General features: G+C 36.7%; 1 protein-coding gene across 1 annotated transcript in view; it reads right to left on the reverse strand.

The window, feature by feature from the left end:
* The window catches only part of EIF4E (eukaryotic translation initiation factor 4E), a 45,504-nt gene that overhangs the window by 39,142 nt on the left and 362 nt on the right, over positions 1-6,000 (reverse strand). The window lies entirely within an intron of this gene.

Genomic DNA, 6,000 nt, shown 5'->3' on the forward strand with positions numbered 1-6,000 from the left:
TAGAAACTTTTTTTTAAATTTAATTTTAAATTTTAAAAAGTTTTAAAATTAAAAAAAATCACTTGAAATGTGAATTTCTCACCTATAAAAAGTATTTATCCCACAATATTAAGATTTTTAAAAAACTACGATATTTTATCTTTCTATTAAAATATTGACCTTAGTTAATACTTTGTTATCAGACTGTGGTTACATAAGCTGTTGCCCTAAGATGACCCATGTAAAACCCCGAATTTTTTATAGCAATACTAATATTAGTTCACATAAATAATAAAACTTATTGACTGTCACTGTAATAAGCAGAGCACAGAAAGATTTCTGTAATTTCTAATTTCTGTATAGCATTTTGTATGAACACATTTAAAATATGTAACTAAAGACATTTTAGCTTCAAAGATTACTGCAGGGCTTCCCTGGTGGTGCAGTGGTTAAGAATCTGCCTGCCAATGCAGGGGACACAGGTTCAAGACCTGGTCCTGGAAGATCCCACACGCAGAGCAACTTAGCTTATGCGCCACAACTACTGAACCTGCGCTCTAGAGCCTGTGAGCCACAACTACTGAGCCTGCACACCTAGAGCCCATGCTCTGCAAGAGAAGCCACCACAATGAGAAGTCTGCACACCACAAAGAAGAGTAGCCCCACTCGCTGCAACTGGAGAAAAACTGCGCGCAGCAACAAAGACTCAACGCAGCCAAAAATAAATAAATTTATAAAACTAAATAAAAGTAAAGATTACTGCAAAGACATGAGTTTCAGAGAAATCTTATGGTCTTATTACTTCTACCTTCCCCAAATAATTTAGCTTTTAAGACTAGCAACATACTACAACTGAAACTTTTTCAAAACTGCTTGACTCTTTGCCAGACCTATCACCAAAATTACTAAAAGTACAAAGGTAGATGAGAGTAAATTCCACGTTTGCAAATTTTTTTTCAATTTCACTAGCAAATTTTTTAACTGGCAAAACATATGAACTGACAGGTCCAGAAACCAAATGAAAAGGGGGAGAAGAAGAGTGACCATTCACTTTCTTTAGAAATCAACGCACAAAGTTCTGGACCAGTGTGGCCAGTATAACTACTTGTTTAGTCCTCAAATTTAGACACCAAGGTGATATTTTCTTCTTGGTGATACTTTCTTAAGATTCTATACTTTGGATATCAGTTAGCCAACACTGTAGTACAACAGAAACTAAAAATAAATGTCCACATATTTTCTTTTAGAGCTGTAGCAAAATATCTATTAAGTTTATCAAATTAATCTTTCCAAGTCACACAAGGAACACACGTTAAATGCCTATGGGAAAGACAGTGTCATGGTTAAGAACACACACTCTGGAACTTGGTTGCTTTAGTTTGAGCTCCACCCCACCACTTATTAGCTCTGTGATCTTGGGCAAGTTAGTCACACAAAGTTACTTAATCTCTCCATGCCTTGGTTTCCTCAACTGTGAAATAAGAATAATACCTACCTCATCAGTTTGCTGTTAAAAATTAAATGAATAAATATATGTAAAGCACTTAGTAAGGTGCCTGACATACAGTAAGTGCTTTGCGTTAGCTATTATTAAGATATAAAGATCACCTACATTAAAAATCACTGTTACAGACTGTGTTTAAAAGATCACTTTTATTCAGTTGCTTAGAACTCTAAATCTATAGCCCTGGAAATTCAATGCTGGGTCATAATTTGTCATAATTCCATAGAAACTTACTGAACATAGTGAGCCAAAACTACAGCTTCCTATTGTTTCTATGGAAGATGTATCAAAAGTTCCAACTGGGAAAAACAAACTTATTTTTCTGACCACATTCTCAGGTTCTAGAAGGGACTACTTAGTACTTAAGAGACAAAAGCCATCCTTTCCTTTTTCTCTAGGCACGTACAGGAACTTTTAAAGAAACACTAGTGATTTTTACAGTAAGGAGCAGGAAGAGTATCTGTGGGTTATGGGTCATAAGCCTTGTATTTCTTAATAATGGTAAAGAAATGATAAAGTCGGCTATGTAAATCTCCTAGCAAAGAGAGGAAAAGGTGAGTACAACTTTGCATAGATACACCTACATGCAGCACACCTATGGAATATTAACTTTATCTAGTTCTTTTTTTAAAAATAAATTTATTTATTTTTGGCTGTGTTGGATCTTCACTGCTGTGAGCGGGGCCACTCTTCATTGTGGTGCACTGGCTTCTCATTGAGGCGGCTTCTCTTGTTGCAGAGCATGGTCTCTAGGCGCACAGCCTTCAGCAGTTGTGGCACGCGGGCTTCAGCAGTTGTGGCACATGGGCTTCAGTAGTCGTGGCACATGGGCTTCAGCAGTCGTGGCACGTGGGCTTCAGTAGTCGTGGCACGCGGGCTTCAGTAGTCATGGCATGTGGGCTTCAGTAGTTGTGGCTCACAGGCTCTAGAGTGCAGGCTCAGTAGTTGTGGCGCACTGGCTTAATTGCTCCACGGCATGTGGAATCTTCCCAGACCAGGGCTCGAACCCATGTCCCCTGCATTGGCAGGCGGATTCTTAACCACTGCACCACCAGGGAAGTCCCGTATCTAGTTCTTCATAACTGACAAATTTTCATCCCTGAATAGTGCATTTGAAAATCAAAACCACTATATTTTATTCCCATTTTTCAGCTAGACTTAGAAATTTCAGTCTTCAAGGTCACACAGATATTAAAATTAGACTATAATTCAGGCTTGTTTCCACTTCTCAAAAAACTCTCTATGACAAAAATGGAGCAACTCAGAGGTACCAGAGGAGCAAGGAAATTTCTAATACTAGCAGAGAAGGAAAAGAAGAAATTATCATTGCTAGAACAAGTACTTCACAGGTTCCTTGTTACATCCAGGACTGCTGGTACTTCTCCTATATTCTTAACCTTATATAAATTAAATAGAATACTTTAAAAATTTTTTGCATAGAATTTTCTGTCCAAATTGGATTAAGGTTACATAATTCATTAAACATTTTATTCTCTGCAACTTTGGTGTGTAAAACTATGTCTATTTCTAAATTGGACTTCTCTACGTCAAATAATTAGGCATAATTTTAATTCAGAGTAAAAAACAAAGTGAAATCTAAAATATAAAGACCAGAACTAAATTTGCTTGGTTTATGAATGAACTTTAATATACTGGGTTCGTTCTTTTTTTTTTGGGGGGGGTACGCGGGCCTCTCACTGCTGTGGCCTCTCCCGCTGCGGAGCACAGGCTCCAGACGCTCAGGCCCAGCGGCCATGGCTCACGGGCCCAGCCACTTCGCGGCATGTGGGATCCTCCAGGACCGGGGCACGAACCCGCGTCCCCTGCATCGGCAGGCAGACTCTCAACCACTGCGCCACCAGGGAAGCCCCTGGGTTCTTTCTTAAAGCAAAAATATGCATATTAATTTGCAAGGTCTGCTTGTTAATCAATAGTCTTTAGTTAGCAAAAATACATGGCATCATATAACAACATATTTGTCAACACGTATTTAAGACTTATTTACTTTCAATAAACTCTTTGCAATACAAAACATGTTTCTAAAGGATAAAAAAAGGAAACATTAGATCAGCTGACTGTCCAAGTTGATTCCATTTATGAAACTAATGTACAATTTAAAAAATTCAGGAGATACAATGTAGAAACAAGTAAAATTATATACCTTCAGTTTAACTAAAGAAAACCTCTTACCTTTAAAAGAACTACAAGTCAAAAAAACCCCAATAATGAAGAATGCAGAATGAAGATAAAAGCTGCCAAAAACCACGACCCACTGGAGGCAAGATGGCCTGCCACCTTTGCCAACTGATATTAAGTCTAACTTTTATCTACCCACAAAGTCTAATTTTAACCTAACCACAATTTAAATGCCAACAGGAGAGTATTGTTTATCCCAATGTTCAAAACTTTGCCATATTACCTGTTAAGAGGTAAAATGCTTCCTTTAATATACCTATCAAGCTTGTCAACAAGTTTAATATCTGTAAGCCACTTCTTTTATGTGTCTGTGTGTGTTTTGTTGTGGGTTTTTTTGGTTTTTTTGGAAGTATAGTTGATTTACAATGTTGTGTTAGTTTCAGGTGTATTAGCAAAGTAATTCAGTTTTATATACACACACACACACGTGTGTATATATTTTTTCAGATTCTTTTCCATTATAGGTTATTACAAGATACTTAATAAAGTTCCCTGTGCTCTATAGTAGGTCCCTGTTGTTTATCTATTTTACACAGTGTGTATCTGTTAATCCCAAACTCCTAATTTATCCCTTCCTCCTCCCTTTCCCCTTTGGTAACCATAAATTTGTTTTCGATGTCTGTGAATCTATTCCTGTTTTGTAAATAAGTTCATTTGTATCTTTTTAGATTCCATGTAAGCCACTTCTTAATCTAAATGATCTTATACACACACACTTGAGAAGCACACAACATCAAACTGAAAATGACTGATATTTTACTTAATTTCCATAAATAAAAATTCCCTGAATGCCTTCAAAGGTGGGACAAGCAGAAAAAACCCATGACTCTAGGTGCTTCTGATTATGCCCAGCAAAAAATAAGGAAACTCACAAGCTAGCTGAAATAGCAATGAACAAATATGCTTTTTGTAGGCTTTTACAGGGATACCTCAATTGCAGCAAATACTAATCAGCTGCTTAAAAAAAACCCCACTATTTAAAACTGTCAAAAAGAATTCTAAATGACTAACCTGTGGACAAAGGTGCATTAAAAGTACTTTAAAGTTGCATTTTTCACTAAAAATAAACACTTAAGATTATTTTACATGCATCCTCACTGTATTATAGTTTCAATCTGGCTTTTCACTTTCACACACTAAGTTTTTAGGTTCCCTACTCCCCAAATTTAAAGGCAGTATTGAAATCTCCCTGGGGTCAGCAATAGAAGGAATGCTATACTGCATCACTGACCAGATCACTGGAAGTTAAGTTCCTAAAATTTACACTGAACAAGGTATAGAATCACATTTTGTATAACTCTGTATCCTAAAGAACACTTGGTACAAGGTCCTAAACGTATCAGGAGCTATAAATATTTACTGACTCAAAACAGTCCCTCAACACTTTTTAGTTTTGTTCCATGTTGTTGAAACAAAACAGCATAGCCTGCAAAACCCAAAGGCCCTAAATGTTACTGAAACTTCACAGACTATATTGTTTTATTGTTTAGAGGTTTTAGCCTTGCCCTTATTACCAGCTGTAACGCTTTTACTGACGCTGGTACGGTCGGTAGGAGAGTTGATCCAGTCAGAAGTAATATCAGAGCCCATTAAAGGGTTTTAAGTTCAAGTTTTACATATTTATCTTTTATCCATTTAACATTAATGTTCTAAAAATCATTTAACTGTATCAGCAACTTAATAAAGTTCTGTAGTCAATCTAATTTCCAGGAATGTAAATAAACACTGGTACCAATAAAAGAATAAGTAACCAAGCAGAAAATGTGCCTTAAGTTCTGGCAACAAGATAAGGATAGTTTACGTCAATGTAATGAAAAATAAGCATTTTTGTATTCTACAGACCTTTTCATAACTAATTTTTTAATAGTTATAAAAGTCTTTAAAAAGTCAAAGCAAATTGGGAAGCCATTATCAAAATCACAAACTACCATTAAAGATATATGAAAATATCCGGCAACCAAGGTCCAGAACTGGTTCCAGAGTATCAAAGGTTTTCTGGTTAATGTATTATGCCTCTAAAATATCACTTAGATGTGACATTCCTGAAACGGCAACACAGGCCTAGAAGTTTCAGTGAGCCACTGCCGGCAAACCCAAACTATGACAAAGATACTCCCTCCTTTGGACGGTTAACAATCAACTTGGTGCTCTGGGATCAGCTTGCTTGAAAGAAGTTTAAGATGGTGCCCAAACTGGGAGGGAAACCAGTAGAACGGGTAAAGAGAAAATCAAATGGAAAAGTAACTTTAAAAGTTAAGTTCCTATTTCCAATAATCTGTGCCTGAGGAACCTTCCAGACGAAAAAGACAGACTCGGAAGAG

Source organism: Lipotes vexillifer, unplaced genomic scaffold (assembly GCF_000442215.2).
Source record: "Lipotes vexillifer unplaced genomic scaffold, Lipotes_vexillifer_v1.1 scaffold49, whole genome shotgun sequence".
NCBI lineage: Eukaryota > Metazoa > Chordata > Mammalia > Artiodactyla > Lipotidae > Lipotes > Lipotes vexillifer.